The sequence below is a fragment of the Podarcis gaigeae genome, assembly GCF_964106915.1.
Source record: "Podarcis gaigeae genome assembly, chromosome: 7".
NCBI lineage: Eukaryota > Metazoa > Chordata > Lepidosauria > Squamata > Lacertidae > Podarcis > Podarcis gaigeae.
In genome coordinates this window covers 24,910,895-24,928,266 of record NC_139683.1, presented here as the reverse complement: position 1 = coordinate 24,928,266, position 17,372 = coordinate 24,910,895, and the positions used below count along the sequence as shown (strand labels likewise).

The 17,372-nt window shown below is 41.2% G+C and overlaps 1 long non-coding RNA gene across 1 annotated transcript; it reads right to left on the bottom strand.

Moving 5' to 3' along the window:
• Positions 1–9,360: 9,360 nt before the first annotated feature.
• LOC310849565 lies at positions 9,361–17,285 on the bottom strand. The gene is made up of 3 exons (XR_014566983.1): positions 16,857–17,285; positions 14,883–14,938; positions 9,361–9,701 (listed from the first exon to the last, which is right to left on the bottom strand). It is a non-coding gene; the product is annotated as an uncharacterized lncRNA (long non-coding RNA).
• Positions 17,286–17,372: the final 87 nt, after the last annotated feature.

Genomic DNA, 17,372 nt, shown 5'->3' with positions numbered 1-17,372 from the left:
AAGTGGCCCCAACAGAAAGTGGCTGGGGTTCAAGTATAAGGGTTGCATCCTAAATATTCAACCTCCTGTTTTGAATTTTCAACGTTTTAATACTTCAAATAATGCAAAAGATGTCTTTTCCCAGTATGGACTATGCTTCTAAAGGCAATTTTACTGGAATGAATCTTCCCTGTGAGTTGGATCCAAAAGTGCCTTGTGCAAGCAGAGGGGTGATTCCTCTGGGCCCCATTCCATACCATTCCAGGAGTTCCACTGACCCATCAGCAGATTTTCAGGGTCAGAGGAAGGCATGCAGTGCTTCTCTAAAGCCAACCCTACATGTTTCCTACAGGCCAAGTTTTGTTGTCATGGTGAAGAATTTTATACTCTTGATCTTCAGTCTGCTTACTAGCAGACGCTTCACAACTCTGCTGCTAAAATACATATACAGTGGTACCTCTGGTTAAGTACTCAATTCGTTCCGGAGGTCTGTTCTTAACCTGAAACTGTTCTTAACCTGAAGCACCACTTTAGCTAATGGGGCCTCCTGCTGCCGCTGCACCGCCAGAGCACAATTTCTGTTCTCATCCTGAAGCAAAGTTCTTAACCTGAAGCACTATTTCTGGGTTAGTGGAGTCTGTAACCTGAAGTGTATGTAACCTGAAGCGTATGTAACCTGAGGTACCACTGTAATTCCGGATCCAGAGAACTCTGTCATTTTGGTTCAATACTGTATCTGAAACGATGCATGAGGGAAAATACTCCTTTGTGTGCTCCTTAAGTGATTCTTTGTAAGTGGGAGTGACTTTGTTAAGTGACTCAAGCCATTGTATAGATTAACTCAATAAATAAATTTAAATGGCAATAGTATGCCATAGAAAGGGCCCTACCCTGGATGAGGACTCTTGTCTATTAAATTTAGACCCCCCTTGTTCTCTTTTTACATGCCCAAGGCAGCAAACAGGATGAAAACAAAGAATATTAAGATAAAAGCACATCAATAAAAACAGTGAAAGCCATCAGCACCGTGTCACACTTTCTTGTCCCAGTGAAGACAGCAGGATGGCAAAGATACACAGAGTGTGGGGTCTCCACTGTACTGAGCGATACAATAGTCTTGTCTGGATTCAGTTTCAGGAAATTTTCTTGGATCTTGGGCCAAGCTGTGACTTTGAGTCAGAAGAAAGGACAAAACATGGTTGCCTTCTGTTCTTCCCACCCATCTTGCAGTGTAGTCATTGTTTTGTACTGGATTCAAGTAAGCTGACTGAAGCTGAATCAAGAGACAATTAAAATGATGATGAACCCACTGAATCTTCCAGGGAGCATGGATTAATTATTGTTCTTGCCAAAATGACAACAACTTAACTTTCCAAGTATAATTCTTGGTAGGCTTAAATTAATATTTAACCATTCTGCTCCTGTTGCTTATTACTCTCAAATTCGTTGCAGAGCTACGTAATTTAATAGAAAGTGGGTGGGCGATACAATAAAAGAACAAAGTACAGTTAAATTGAGGCAGTTTCCTGTGATGCAGAAAAACATATTGTTGGATGGTTTTTAGATAGTAACACATATTGAACACGCCTTTCAGTGGACTGCTTGGTCATTTTTACATTGTATTTTTACAAAACAAGTTTTATTACTTTCTGTGGTAGACACTATATTTTATTACACATATGCTTCCAAATCAATGGCGTGCTCACTTTTTGAATAATGTGGACAGTTCCAATTGATCGTTCTCAAAAAGGATATTGTAAAGCTGGGGAAAGTTGCAGGAAAAGGGGAAACAAAATGATCAGGGGGCTGGAACAATTCCTCTGTGGGGAAAAGCTATAAATAAAACCTTTGAAGGTTTTTATTTTAGCTGAAAAGATGACTAAAGCAGGGGGTTATAATAGGTTATACCATTATGCATGTTGTGAAGATTTTCTTTCTTTCTTGTCAGTCACAATACCAGATCTCATGTCATCCAATCAAACAGATTGCAAACCAATTCAGGACAGACAAAATAAATAAATAAATACAATTTTAAAAAATTGTCCAGTAGCACCAAGACCAACTAAGTTTGTTCTGGGTATAAGCTTTCGTGTGCATGCACACTTCTTCAGATACCTTTTCTTCAGATACACTTTCTTCAGACAAAAGAAAGTACAGTGGTACCTCGGGTTACAGACGCTTCAGGTTACAGACTCTGCTAACCCAGAAATAGTACCTCGGGTTAAGAACTTTGCTTCAGGATGAGAACAGAAATTGCGCGGTGGTGGTGCAACAGCAGCGGGAGGCCTCATTAGCTAAAGTGGTACCTCAGGTTAAGAACAGTTTCAGGTTAAGAACGGACCTCCGGAACAAATTAAGTTCTTAACGCGAGGTACCACTGAAATTCTTCACCAAACAACTAAGCTATGGACAGGGTTGGCCCAAAACATTTTGGCAGCTGAGGCGAACCACAAAATGGCGTGGGGAGTGAAGATCTACCTCAGGAACACTGGTGGGAAGAGACCAGCAGCACCTCCTATTCGCTAGGAGGAGGTGGCAGCTCTGGCATTTGTTAGTTGCTTTATGCAGAAAGCTCTCAAAGCAACTTAGCAAGATAAACTAGATAAACTTCAATATACCTACCTCTACTATAGCTTTTTAGGAGTTGGTAGCCATTTCCCCTGTTGGAACTGTACATACTTGTTAATTTGTTTTTTTTAAAATAATGTTTATTAAAGGTTTTTTAATTACAATATAAGCAAACAAAAATATTACATATCATATCATATTTTCTTATCTCCTTTGGACTTCCTCACATCTCCCGCTCCTGCGTTCCAAGTTATAAAAATAAACCAGCAATTTGTCACCTTGTCTCCATCCTTACTGTCTAGTTTTCCAATGTTATATCTCAAATTTTAGATACATTTATTTCACTCCTTAACAAATTAAACTTAGCCTAATAATTATCTAAAAACTTGTTTTTTCTTGAATTTAACTTATCTTCATAGTTCACATCGTCTGTTTTAATGGTGCCAAATTGTTTATAATCAAGCATCCTGCTTAACATTCATACAATTTACAATACTTTTGCAAGTAAATCTTGAATTTTTTCCAGTCTTCTTCTACCGTCTCCTCTCCCAGGTCTCGGATTCTGCCAGTCATCTCGGCCAGTTCCATATAGTCCATCAGTTGCATCTGCCATTCTTCCAGTGTGGGTAAATCTTGAGTTTTCCAATGCTTAGCTACGAGTATCCTTGCTGCTGTTGTTGCATACATAAAAAATGTTCGGTCCTTCTTTAGCACCCCTTGGCCGACAATACCCAAAAGGAAGGCCTCTGGTTTCTTAGGAAAGGTATACTTAAATACCTTTTTCAGCTCATTATATATCATTTCCCAGAAAGCCTTCACTCTAGGACAAGTCCACCAAAGGTGAAAGAACGTTCCTTCATTTCCCTTACATTTCCAACATTTGTTATCAGACAAGTGGTATATTTTTGCAAGTTTGACTGGGGTCATGTACCATCTATATATCATTTTCATTACATTTTCTTTCAAAGCATTACATGCAGTGAAATTCAGCCCAGTAGTCCACAACCTTTCACAGTCCTCAAACATAATATTATACCCAATGTCCTGTGCCCACTTTATCATAACCGATTTAACCGTTTCATCTTGTGTGTTCCATTTTAACAGCAAGTTATACATTCTTGAAAGTACCTTAGTCTTAGGCTCTAACAATTCCGTTTCTAACTTCAATTTTTCCACCTGGAATCCCAACTTTTTATCAAGTTTGAAAACTTCTTTAATCTGAGCGTAGTATAACCAATCTCGGACTTTGTCTTTCATTTTCTCCTGACTCTGCAATTTCCAATTGTCCCCATCTTTTTCTAATATTTCCCAATACTTTGGCCATTTGGCCTCCATATTGAGCCTTTTCCGGGCCTTAGCTTCCAAAGGTGAAAGCCACCTTGGAGTTTTATTTTCCAGTAAGTCTTTATATTTTGTCCAGACATTAAACACTGCTTTTCTGACAATATGATTCTTGAAAGCCTTATGAATCTTAACCTTGTCGTACCATAAATATGCATGCCAACCAAACGCATTGTCAAAACCTTCCAAATCTAATACATCAGTGTCCTCAAGAAGCAGCCAGTCTTTTAACCAGCAGAAAGCTGCTGATTCATAATACAGCCTTAAGTCTGGCAGGGCAAAGCCCCCTCTTTCTTTTGCATCAGTTAGTATCTTAAACTTAATTCTGGGCTTTTTGCCCTGCCAGACAAATTTAGAAATGTCTCTCTGCCACTTCCGGAAGCACTCTGTTTTGTCCACAATCTGTAATGTTTGAAACAAAAACAGCATTTTTGGCAATACATTCATCTTTACAGCAGCGATTCGGCCTAACAAGGAAAGTTTCAGTCTTGTCCAACTTTCTAGGTCTCTCTTAATTTCTAACCAGCATTTCTCATAATTGTCCTTAAATAGACTCAGATTTTTTGCTGTTATGTTTACCCCTAGGTATTTTACTTTTTTAACCACATTTAACTCTGTCTCTTTCTGAAACCGTTCTGACTCTGTAACTGTCAAATTTTTCCCCAGTACCTTGGTTTTCTGCTTGTTTAATTTAAATCCCGCCACCCGACCAAACTCTTGAATCAGTTGTAGTACTTTTTTCGTACTAGATTCTGGCTTCTGTAGAGTCAAAACTAGGTCATCTGCAAACGCTTTAAGTTTATATTGTTTCGCTCCGACCTGAATTCCTTCCACCATCCGGTCCCCTCTAATCATGTTCAAGAGCACCTCCAGGACCGAAATAAATAGTAATGGGGAAATAGGACAGCCTTGTCGTGTTCCTTTTTCAATTTTGAACTCTTCTGTAATCACATTGTTAACTATCAATTTAGCCTTTTGTTCTGAATAGATTGCATCTATCCCATTTTCAAAACCCCGTCCCACTCCCATTCCTTCCAGATTTTTCTTCATAAATTTCCAAGAAATATTATCAAAGGCCTTCTCCGCATCTATAAATATTAGCACGGCTTTTGTATTGATATTTGTTTGCAAAAGTTCCAAAATATCAATAATGTTCCTTGTATTGGCAAACAAATGTCTACCTGGGAGAAAGCCCGCCTGGTCCTTATGAATTACTTCATTTAAAACTTTTTTAAGTCTGCTTGCTAAAATGTCTGCAAATATTTTGTAATCCACATTCAGGAGGGAGATGGGGCGGTAGTTCTTAAGTTGTGTCTTTTCAGTTTCTAGTTTTGGTATCAATGTGATAAACGCTTCTTTCCACGATTTCGGCGCCTTTCCCCCCTCCAAAATTTCATTGCTAACCTCCATCAATGGTTGTATCAGATAGTCTTTCAGTGTCTTATAATACTTGGAGGTAAGCCCATCTGGCCCTGGAGATTTGCCCAATTGCATATTCTGAATGGCTTGTTCCACCTCTTGTCGTGTTATTTTACAGTTCAGGATTACTCTATTTTCTTGTGACAATTTTGGTAGTCCATTCTTTTTCAAAAATTGTTTTATCTCAGCCTCATCTTGCGGCCCTTGGGTGTATAGTTTTTTAAAATATCTCTGGAAGCACTTTCTAATATCTGTAGGGTTCTGAATGTTTCTTCCTTCAATCTCTAAATTTGTAACTGTATTTAGTTTTTGTCTCTTCTTCAACTGCCATGCTAGCAGTTTCCCACATTTATTTGCCGATTCAAATGTTCTTTGTTTCATTAGTTTAACTTTCCACTCTATTTCCTGGTTTATCAATTTGGAATATTGTGCTTGATAGAGTTTAATTTCTCTCAGGATCGGCTGTGACTTCGGGTTAGATCTTAACTTCTTCTCAAATTCTTTAATTTTCTCCAATATCTTATCTTTTTTCTCATTTTGTGTCCTTTTCTTTACAGCGTTCTGTTGTATCAAGAACCCCCTCATCACGGCCTTGCTTGCGTCCCAGATAATTCTTTTTTCCACTGTGGTGTTCAAATTTATCTCAAAGTAATCCTTCAGGACTTTTTGGGCCTTCTTGGTAATCTCCTGATCTCTAAACAAGTTGTCATTCATCTTCCATCTAAAGGAGCCGGTAGGTAGTAGTGTCATATCCATCTTTACTGCATTGTGGTCGGAGCAGGTCTTTGGGCAGATTTCCACCTTTCTGGTCTTCGGTGCCAGACCTCTAGATATCCATATTTGGTTGATTCTCGTCCATGTCAGTTGGGCTTCAGAAAAGAATGTTCCTTCTCTTCCCAAGGGGTTATTTGTCCTCCAAATGTCAATCAAGTCCATATTGTCAGTCAGTTCAAAGAAAGTCTTAGGTAGTCTGCCATCTTTTGTCACATTTTGATTTTGTGACTTATCCATGTTGGTTGATACCACGCCGTTCATATCTCCCATCATAATGATGTTGTCATAGTCCAGATAGTCCAGGACGCTCTCATGTAACTTCTTATAAAATTCCGATTTCCCCTCATTTGGTGCATAAATTCCTAATATCAAAAACTTCTCTCCTTGATGTTGTATCTCAATTGCCAAAATTCTTCCTTGCTCATCTTTAAATAAAAGTTTAGGTGACAGGCTCTCCTTTGCATAAATCACCACTCCTCTCTTCTTGACTCGATCCGAAGAGATAAATTCTTGGCCTAATCTTTTATTTATTAGCACTTTTTTATGGAGCCTAGTCACATGTGTTTCTTGCAGACAAATAATGTCCAATTGTTCTTTTTTCAATATGTAAAATATCTTCCTCCTTTTTTCCGGGGAGTTGCACCCATTAATATTCCAGCTCAGCAGTTGCAGAGACATCCTGAACAATTCTGTTATTTCTCTGGGGGTGGTACCTTTTTCTCTGGATCTTCAGGTTCCAAGGGTAGAGGTGCAGCAGATGCTCCAGGCCCCAATGGTGTTTCAATTCCTTTCTGAAGGTCCTCTCCGTAGGCAATCAGAAATTTATCTCTGTCTTCAAGTGTTTTGATTTTAACCTTCTTCCCTCTGAAGGTGAAGGATAATCCCTGAGGGAATTCCCACCTAAAGATGATTGAGTTACTCCTTAACAGTCTAACCAGTTCAAGGTAGGCGGATCTAAGGTCCAACAGTTGTTTCGGGATGTCCTTGTAAATTTCCGCTCTTCTATCCAAAATGTCCAGTGACTTTTCGTAATGTAGGCCCAATATCCTGTCCCTTTCCTCCTTCGACCTCAAAGTTATCAAACAGTCTCTGGGCTTGTCTTTCTTTGCAAATTTTCCAAGTCTGAAAGCCGACACAATTTTAAAGTCCTTTTCCTCCTGTATGGGCCAGAACTTGGAAAATTCTTTAGTCAGGAACTCTACTAAATTTCCTTCTTCAACTACTGGTATTGACCTTAACCTTAGGTTATTTTCCCGATTTCTCAGTTCTATCATGGACAAATACATCTGTTGCTCTCCAACTTGTTTATAGAATGGTTTTACCTCTTGTTCTAAATTTTCAACTTTTTGGCTAGTTGCCTCAGCCAATTTACGATTTTCTGCAGTGGCCTCAGCTAACTGCCCAATTGCTTGTACATTCTGTGCCACCTGCCCAGTTATTTTATTTAGACAGGCTGTGTTCTGGTCAATTTTGGCTGTTGTTCATCCGCTTTCTTGTCCAAAGATTCCACTCTCTTATCCAAAGATTCCAATTTTTCATAAATTTTCTCTAAGATTGAAGCAGTTGCTCCTGCGGCCATATCTTCCAGCTGTAGCTGCTCAGTTTCTTCTTCCCCTGCCAACGGCAGAGTAGGCACAATTTCTTCTTCCCCTGCCAACGGCAGAGTAGGTACAGATGATCTACGTGTCTGTAAGGCTGAGGTTAAAGTTGTTTGTCTAGTTCTTGCTCCCCTTTTTCTTGTGCCGCTCATTCCAATTTTATCTAGAAGTCAAGGTCAAACTGAGTTGTTCCCATGGGAATGCAACAGCCCAGAAGCAAACAGTCAAATAGGAGGAAAGGAAAGAGAAAGTAGAATAATGTCACTGCTGTAAGTCCAAAGTCCTCTAGAGGGAGCTTAAAATGTCTTGAGGGAAGAGGCCAAATCAAAGAAAGTCAATAAAATCAAATTTAATGTCCAGAGACCTTCAGTAGCTAGTATTTAGCAGAGTTGGTTTTGACAGCATTACATTGTTTCTGACAAGTGCCAACTGGTGTTTCAAAATAGCAAGTCCAAAAACCCTCAGGTTGTTACAAGTCCAGTTACAAAATAGCCAAATCTGCAAACTGACAGTTCTGTTGTTCAGGCAGCCCAAGTACCTGGGCTTCTCAGACAAAATTTGTAGTTCCCAAAGAAGAAGATTAACACAGTCCAAATAAAGGTGAATCATATAAATAAGTTAAGTCCTTACTTTACCTAAAAGCAGCTTCAGTGAATGCTCAAATCAGTTAGTTTAAAAGCCTCTTCAGCGGCTCCACACCTCCAGATCTTTTTGCTTTGAAGTTTAAGTAGCAGCGGAAGACGGACTTCCTGTTCACATCTCTCCGCTTTTAGCCAAATTTCCACTAATTTGAACTCAAATTGTAAAGGTCCTTCCTTACTCACGGGTTGTTGCTTTTCCGTTCCAAATGTTTTCAGGAAAAAAGGTCAGCGCTCACCGGCAGCAGCTGCGCGGCTTCACTCCACAGAATAGCGATCGACTCACAGCGCCGCAACCCCCTCCACATTCAGAGGCTCCTTACGGGGTCTCTTCTTCGTTTCAAGGGCCGCTTCTGGCACCCGCCGAGTCCCACGTCCCCAGGCTCTTGCTGCCTGCGGTTTTTCGGTGCGGGTCTCCGCTTTGCCGTAGCAGACGACCCGTTTCTGCGGAGCTTCCTCCTCACATCGCAAGGAGGACCGCCATTGCCATTTGCGCCGCCTCCGGAAGTGGTACATACTTGTTAATTTGGACCATGATCTTATCATAAATTCTTAGCAAAACACTTTCCATTGAAAATGTCAATATCTTTCTTACAGAAACTTAGTTTTCAGTATAAACAGACTTTTTTAAAAAGTATCTATTTATGCATGAGCTATTAAGACCATAGGGATAGGGTTAGAAAAATACTCCTGTCAAATCGAAGTAACCAGCCCAAGAAGACGTTATCCATTCTGTTGTGTGCAAGTGAGTAGGAGTGAGAAGAGCAATCATTATCTAGACTTTTTAATGACTCAAATTGGAAACTATTTTTCATGGGAGATCTCCTGGATCTGGTGTGAGAAATCGGCAACATTGAACAGCAAAACACCACATACATTTGGTCACAGTTTAAGGAATCAAAGTCACCATATAACTGACATTAGCATTAAAAAGAACAGGCCGAGCTTTTCCACAAGCTTCCTTCAACTTATAACTGTGACTCTGGAAATTGTCACTTCCATTTTTCGAGGAACCACAGCTTGCCATGTTGTCCAAACCCTGCCTGTTGCGAAAAACATACGGTGCAAATTATATATTTATATAAAAGTCTAGTGATTAACAGATGCCTCTCTTCTCTTGGCAGATCATATCTCTCAATCCAGATGGAAACTAAGGATATCTGGATGGTGAAAGAAGGACAGTAACTTGTTAAACTATTCCCTTCAGGAACTATTTACTTACTGGTACTGGGCATGTGTTTAGCATCATTCATGCCCTAAATGTGCATGCCCTAGAGTTTCCATAACCTTTCCTTCAGTTCTTCCTTTTCTGGAGACGAGTGATTCAGCCTTATACTGTGTTTTAGGGAGATTGCATTTAGCTTGATCCAATGCTATTTTGTTCCTAAAGGGAATAAAATCCAGGGAATCTAGGTTGAATTGGGCAAACTTCTCTAGAATGGTAATTCACAAGGTACTGGAGTACTAGGTCAGGTAACTTTATAGTGTAGCCTGACATTAAATATCTTAATTTTAAAAATCAACAGCACACTCTTTATATCTGCCTACTTTCAACCGTCACTTTAATATGATGCATTTTCAATAACAGAATCCCACACAACCTTCAGGTTTTAAAATAATACAATGAACAAAGTCCCAACACCATCTCTGTAGACTGACTAATAACAATATTTCATTGTTATCTTAAAATTCGGAATGCGAAAATCTGGAGTGAAGTTTGGCCAGATAAAATCATTAAAAATCATTTTGTGTGTGTAATATGGTCCCTGGATTCATGGGCAAAAAACAGTGCGTTAGAACAGATACAGGATGGATTCAGTTCAGAAGAGTCAATTTGGTTTATCCGCTATAAAAGGTCATCCCAGTTTATTGGGAAATTGGTTAGTTGTAGCTTTCTTGTCCCAGTTGTGCAGTTGTGATATTTGCTGCTGCCAGGAAGAAAATTTGGAAATCCTTTCCTGGATTTCCTTTACTGAGTAAAGCCATTGCACAACACATCTTTTCTTCATGAGAGACTTGTTCCCACAATATATCCTGTGACAGGATTCCCATGACATCAGATTCCTGAAGTGTAGCCTTGTGAGCTGCAAAAATGCATAAAGTGATGCTGCACGTCAGAATTTAGCAGATTTATTGCAGCAGGAGAGTTCAGAGGTAACACAAGTAGGAGCTGGTGCACAAAACCTAAGTTTGGATTCTGTTTGCGTTTGACAGCAAGCCTGCCCAATTCAATATGCAAAATGGAACACCCTAGAAATTCATACTTCTCTTAATTTTAAAGGTAATTCTCTCCCTACACATGTAGTATCCATGGCTGAAGTATTTTTGACAGATGTCCACTCAATCTCTGCTCAAAAACCTCCAATGAATCTTCATCCCTGCCTTGTTCCTGATATAGATCTTTACTTCCCCTTCTTGGCAGGGAGGGGACAACCTTACTGTGGTTTGCCTAAGATGCCAAAGTATTTTGGTCCGGCCCTGGTTTGGTCCCCCAGACGGTGGATGCAGAGGATGGAAGTAGAGGATAGGTTATGGACTCTCCTTGCTCCAGCAAGTGACTGAGAGGATGAGGCTTTCCAGTTTTACTGTTGTTTTGCAAACAAAACAATCAAGGGGGTGGAGAAATTAGGAAAGGTTACAACATTTGGGACCTCTTGGTTTAGAAAACAAGGCAAGTAATGGGAGACATGACAAAGGTGTCTGAAGTTACCCACAACATACATGGTGTAGAGAAAAGTTATTCTCCTTCTCTCAAAATATTTGGGACATCGACTTGGCCACCAACTTGGATGGTTTTAAAAGATTAGACAAATCTAAGGAGGATAAAACCATCAGTGTCTGCTAGTTACGATGGCAATGTTTTGATTCCAGAATCAAGAGACTTTATGCCTCTGCATATCACTTACAGTGAATCACAGGGGGGAAGAGCGCTGTTGAGCTCATGTCCTGCTTGTGGACTTCCTGTAGGCATCTGATTGGCCACTGTGAGAACAGGATGCTGGACTAAATGGGTCATTGGACTGATCCACCAGCCTCTTCTAACATTCTCATTAGCATAGAGAAAGAGTAGTTTACTAATCCATGGCTGTCATTTGACCCTTACACAAAATGGATCAATAGGGCTCCTTGTATTTTTGCACTCTCCTTGGGAGTTGTGGCTATAGGGCTGTCAAGATGCGCTTCAAAATTTACCACTCTAACACTGGTCCAACTGCATTGTCTAAAAGAATGTCTAGCACTGAATGTGTTTCTCTTCTGCATTTTTAACAAAACAGTTCTTCTATCACCTTTTTCTTGGAGGAACATCACCGGCCAAAGGACTCATTAGTTGAGGCTGTTGACTGCACACTGCTCCACTACTTGCAGCACGGGCGAGTTCCCAACTGGAATTCTGAACAACAGCTTGGGCTTTCCTGACACAAATGCCTTCTCAAATGTTCATAGCATGCTACAGCTTCAATGCTCTAAAGAACCATGGAACTGTCAAGTACAAGAGAGAATAGCACAACTGTGTGGCATAGATTGTTCTTGGCAGCTGGTCTGCAGCTGTAGAATTTATTCCTGAAACCTATCACTGTGATATCTGAACATCTGGTGATTCTCCCTCATCGCTCCCTTGCCCCTAAAACCCAGCAAACATGACATCGCTTAAGCTATCTCATATGTCTTAAGTTCCTCATCCTTCCTGCCTCTGTGGAGGTTTTCATATTTAATTGATGGAAAGTGAAATGAACAATGCAAAGAATTTGGAGGAAAAGCAGCAACTCCTGCCTCCGAATAACAGCACCCAAGACAATAGGATTTCACTGATGCAACATAAAGCCCTACCTTGTTGTTGCATTTTTAAAAAATTGCTGATACGGTAGGCAGAAGAGTCATTGCATGGAGAGATGAACGATCTCATCTGCTATGCAAGCTCACTAGAGACACTGAGATGAATCCCTGTTTTATCTGGACTTCCAGTGACTTGAAACATTCAAACTCCCTTTTATTCTTTCCAGGGCAGGTAATTTTGTACACAGGAACAAACCTGTGAAATTAAGAGCTTGCACAAAGGAATGGTGTGAGTTTCCTTAACGGAAGATTTGTTGCACCTTCCATTTGAACGTGAAGCAATGGGCAGCTCAACTGGAAAGCTAGATAAAGCTAGATAATAATAATTTAAAAAATAAAAATAACCACTTAGTTCAGAACTAATAGAAAAACCGTTACTAGCTTAACAGGGTCTCTGTTTCCAGTTTGTAAAGCAGGAATAATATTAACCTACTTCACAGAGGCACTGACAGGACAAAGGAGTGGAAGATTATGATGTCCTAAATGCAAACAACAGACATTGAAATACAATTGCTGTCATGAACTGGCAGGACAACAGGGAGGAGGCAGAGGGTCCCAGTGAGGGGTGTAGCCAGGACTGGGACACACTGGGGCAAGCAAGGGATGGGGAAGGAGAGGTTGGTATATGAAGTACTCACAGGGTGACGGAGGATGATGGGGGTCAGCACACAGAAACCAGAGCAGCAAGAACCATCACCAGAGCCAGAGGGGCCCACAAGGCGGGTTCTGAGACCTAGGGAGCAGCAGGTGGGATGCTCCAGGAAGCTGAGGCAGGCTAGGGCCCACAGCCCAGCTCTCTAGCTGGCCAGGTGGGGGCTCACTAGCTCTGGAAGGAGGTGTGTGATTCCTCAGCTGGAGTAGGCTCAGAACAGGTGAGAGCCACATGCCTCATGAAGCCCAGATGCTGCAATCAGCATGCAAAGTGCAAAAGGGAAGCAGAGCTGAGGTGCTGTGTCTGCTCAACTGCCCATGTTGGTGGACCATGAGTTGGATCAGTGGCGTAGCGTGGGTTGTCAGCACCCGGGGCAAGGCAAGTAATTTGCGCCCCCTAACCCCTAACCTGCCGCCGCTGCCAGCTTCTTCTTGCTGCTGCTTGGGCTGGTCTGGTGTGGTTCTCTCCTGCGCTCAGCGCTGCGCTGGGCGGCCGCTGCACTGTCCCTCCCCCAGATAGTCCCTCGCTCTCTCTCCGCACCGCACGCCTGGCACCCACCCCCTCCACAGTGGGTGGCGACCCGGCGACTCAGATCGGATTCGCACAGCCAGCACTGCAGTGAGAGAGAGTGAGTGAGCCAGGTAGGGGCAGAGAGCTGCGAGTGTGAGCGCCCCCCCCAGATGTTGCGCCCGGTGCGGCTGGCCCTCCCTGCGCCCCCCACGCTACACCACTGAGTTGGATGCTCCTCGACCTCCACAGGACTGTACTTTGGGTTTGATTCTGGACTGTATCCTGACTGCTGGACTTCAGACTTGAATTTACCCTGAACCTTTGGACTTCACTTGTGTGGACTGACCTCAAATTTTGGACTTGGCATCCTGACTTACTGCCAGGTAGGCCAGGGGTTCAGGAAAATTGTGCTCTAAGAAATGTGAATCACCAAAGCTGCTCTTCTCTGGCATACTGTTATGGCCTGTGGCTCTTCTGGATGTGGTTGAACTCCAATTCCCATCAGCCCCAGCCAACATGGCCAAAGATCAGGGGTGATTAGAGTTGTAGTCCAACAACTTCTAGGTGACACTTACACTACTTTATCAACTGCCATTCCCCTTAAAAGAATCCTAGTGACTATAGTTTCCATGATTCTTTGGGGGAAGCCATGGCTGCTAAAGTGGTGTAAGAGTGCTTACACCTGCTTTAGTGACTAGGAACTGCACCACTTTTCAGAAACTGAAGTGCAGTGTCAGCACAGTTTCTTAATACTTCCCATTTTCCTACACTGAAACTGCAAAGGTTGAGTCACTGAATCAGAGGGAACCTTAATCTGAATGGTTCACTGAATTTATTATGGTGCTGACTGTATCGCAATACACCTGCTGGTGTATGAAAGACACACAAGAGACCAACATCTGGGGAGGAAAACGGGTGAGTGCGTCTTAATGTCCCTGACAGACATACCAAGGAAGTCTTCTGGTAATTTCATTAAGTTTTTCAGGATAAATACATATCAGTTAAAGTCTAAATCTGGGTGGAGCAGTTCATGAGGACTGAGTTTTAGGAGCCTTTCCTAAGCAGAAGCTTTCTTTTCTTTCACTTTTGGAAAAATGTGGTGCTCCAAAAGAAATGACACAGAAATTCAAAGGAATGGTGGTGGCAGAGTAGGAAAATTTGCCTGCATAAAAAGCAAGCCAAAACAAGTTCAAAATGGTGCTACTGTGAACCTTCCAGTCCTACATTAATTCAAGTGACCCCATCTTGGTGCCCTCCAGATGTTTGGGACTACAGCAGTGGTGCTGATGGGAGTCCAAAATTTCTGAAGGGGGTCAGATTTGGGTATTGTATTTTTTAAGCTTATCTGCAGATATTGAACCTGGCAGCTTTGTGTATATTCCAACATCCGTTTTGGTTCCTTTTTCTTTTCTCTGCTCCATGTTCTAATCCCCCAAGTAGTAAATGATTTACTAGCAAATTATTATGCCAGAGATTTAGTATTTTAAGTTAATTATTTCTATTTTGAGTGCCAGGAGGCCCCAAGCCTAACGAGTTAAACACTACAAAACATGTACCGGTACATGATACCATTTCCAGAATCCAGGTGTCTTGGGAAGCGACTCAGCTGTCTGGACTACCGCCAGCTAAATAAACAAATAACAAAAGTGGACATCATGAGGTGCCCAGAACTTTATCGCTTCTGAACTGTCCGATACATTTTTAAAAAGGATAAAAAGTTAGGATTCCAGGTGGAGAAATCGAAGTTGGAAACAGAATTGTTAGAACCTAAGACTAAAGTACTCTCAAGAATGTATAACTTGCTGTTGAAATGGAATACACAAGATGAAATGGTTAAGTCGGCCATGATAAAGTGGGCACAGGATATTGGGCATAATATTATGTTTGAGGATTGGGAAAGGTTGTGGACCACGGGGATGAACTTCACGGCATGTAATGCTCTGAAGGAAAATGTAATGAAAATGATATATAGGTGGTACATGACCCCAGTTAAACTAGCCAAAATATGCCATGTGCCAGACAACAAATGTTGGAAATGTAAGGAAAATGAAGGAACATTCTTTCACCTCTGGTGGACTTGTCCCAGGGTGAAGGTCTTCTGGGAAATGATATATAATGAGCTGAAAAAGGTATTTAAGTATACCTTCCTTAAGAAACCAGAGGCCTTCCTCCTGGGCATTGTCGGCCAGATGGTGCCAAAGAAGGACCGAACATTCTTTTTGTACGCAACAGCAGCAGCAAGGATACTTATCGCCAAGAAGTGGAAAACTCAAGATCTACCCACTCTGGAAGAATGGCAGATGCAGCTGATGGACTATATGCAACTGGCTGAGATGACTGGCAGAATTCGAGACCTGGGAGAAGAGAGGGTTGAAGAAGATTGGAGGAAATTTAAGACTTATTTACAAAAATATTGTGACTTGGTGGAAAGTTAAGTAGGATGTTTGATCATAAATAATTGGCCACCACAAAATCGGATCGAAATGGGATGTAAAGTGAGATTAAGAGAAATTAATTTACAGAGGATTATATTTAAATAAGTGGTTATAAAATTTGCAAATTAGATGATAAATTGCTGGGAAAAATTTATGATGATGAAAATGGCAGCGGGAGATGTGAGGAAGTCCAAAGAAGTTATGAAACTCTGCTGAGATAAAAGAAAGGTTGTTTATCTTTGTACTTTATTTTGTAAAAACCCCTAATAAAAATTTATTAAAAAAAAAAAAATGAACTGTCCGATACATTAAGGGAAGGAAATTCCCATTCACCTCCCCCTCAAGGGTGAAATGTGGAGGGGAAATACACTGTTACAAAAGCCATTATAAGCTGAATCCAGTCTTTCTGCCTATTGTCAAATACAGAAGCAAATCCATCAGCTTGATTTGGGATTGGGACCAGCAAATTGAGAGGTTTTCTTTAAAGATGACAAAACGGCCACCCCTGAAACTAATCCCCAAATTTGAATATTGTTGACTTTCCCAATAGTGTACAATTGCTTCCCTCAGCTCTGCTGTTTCTCTGGCCTTCTGCACTTTGTGATAGCAGCAGCAACTGAGAAGTCTCAATGGAGGCCTAAACTCCCCTTCCTAGTGCTTTGAATGCTCTGTCTCATGTGCCAAGGATTCTGGGAAACATTATTTCCCAGGGTACCTGGCATCCATACTAAGGACAAAGGTGTCCTAGAAAATTTGCTTTCCCAGGTGACCCGGCATTTAATGGACTAGGGGGAGGGGGAGGCATTCAGTGTACAATCTAAGATGAATAACTTCTTTGTAGGAAATGCTCCTCAACTGGTGAGGCTGCTGAATATTACAAATAGGGCAAGTTTGTATTCCAAGACAGGTATAACTACATTCTTTGATGACTTTACTGGAAGAAATCTAGGGGGGTGGGGAAGAAATCTAGGGAAAGCATTTGCAATGTCCCCTTTTTACAGATAAGCAGATGCTGCATGGAAGCAAAATCCTAACCTCCTTTGTGACTTTATATGTGCGCACATAATTCTTTTTTAGTTTTAAGCTTGCCCAATATCAACATACCTACGTCTGAAAGCTTGTAGGTTTGTAGCATATATTATTTGGCAAAGCCACACAAGGAGTCTCTGCCTGGCAGTTGACTAGGGAAAGAGAAGTGAAGTTCACTAAAACAAACCTTTTGTGTGATGCTTTGAAAACAAAAAACAAAAATGATCATCAGTGAGCTAGATTGTTTTAAAGAGCTGAATGTAACACTGTCTCTGCGACCATCAAATTTAGTTATGTTTTCCACCATTCAAAAGAAAAGAGAGAAGTTTGTAAACAAAAAGAAATACAACAACAAAAATGGCAGATGGCCAGATTATGACTCTCCTCTCAATGAGACAGGGACGTAAAATCAAAGGTACCAAAGGAGAGTGCAAGGAAGAAGTGTGAGGTGGAGGAAAGAATTGACAGATATGTTTTCTAGGGTCCCTCAATGAGCCCAACACAAGGGCAGTTTTTTTCTATTATTACTGCAAATGAAAGCTCTGTCACCAGACCCAAAGGGAAAGAAACAGAAGCGAATAGATGTGAACATATT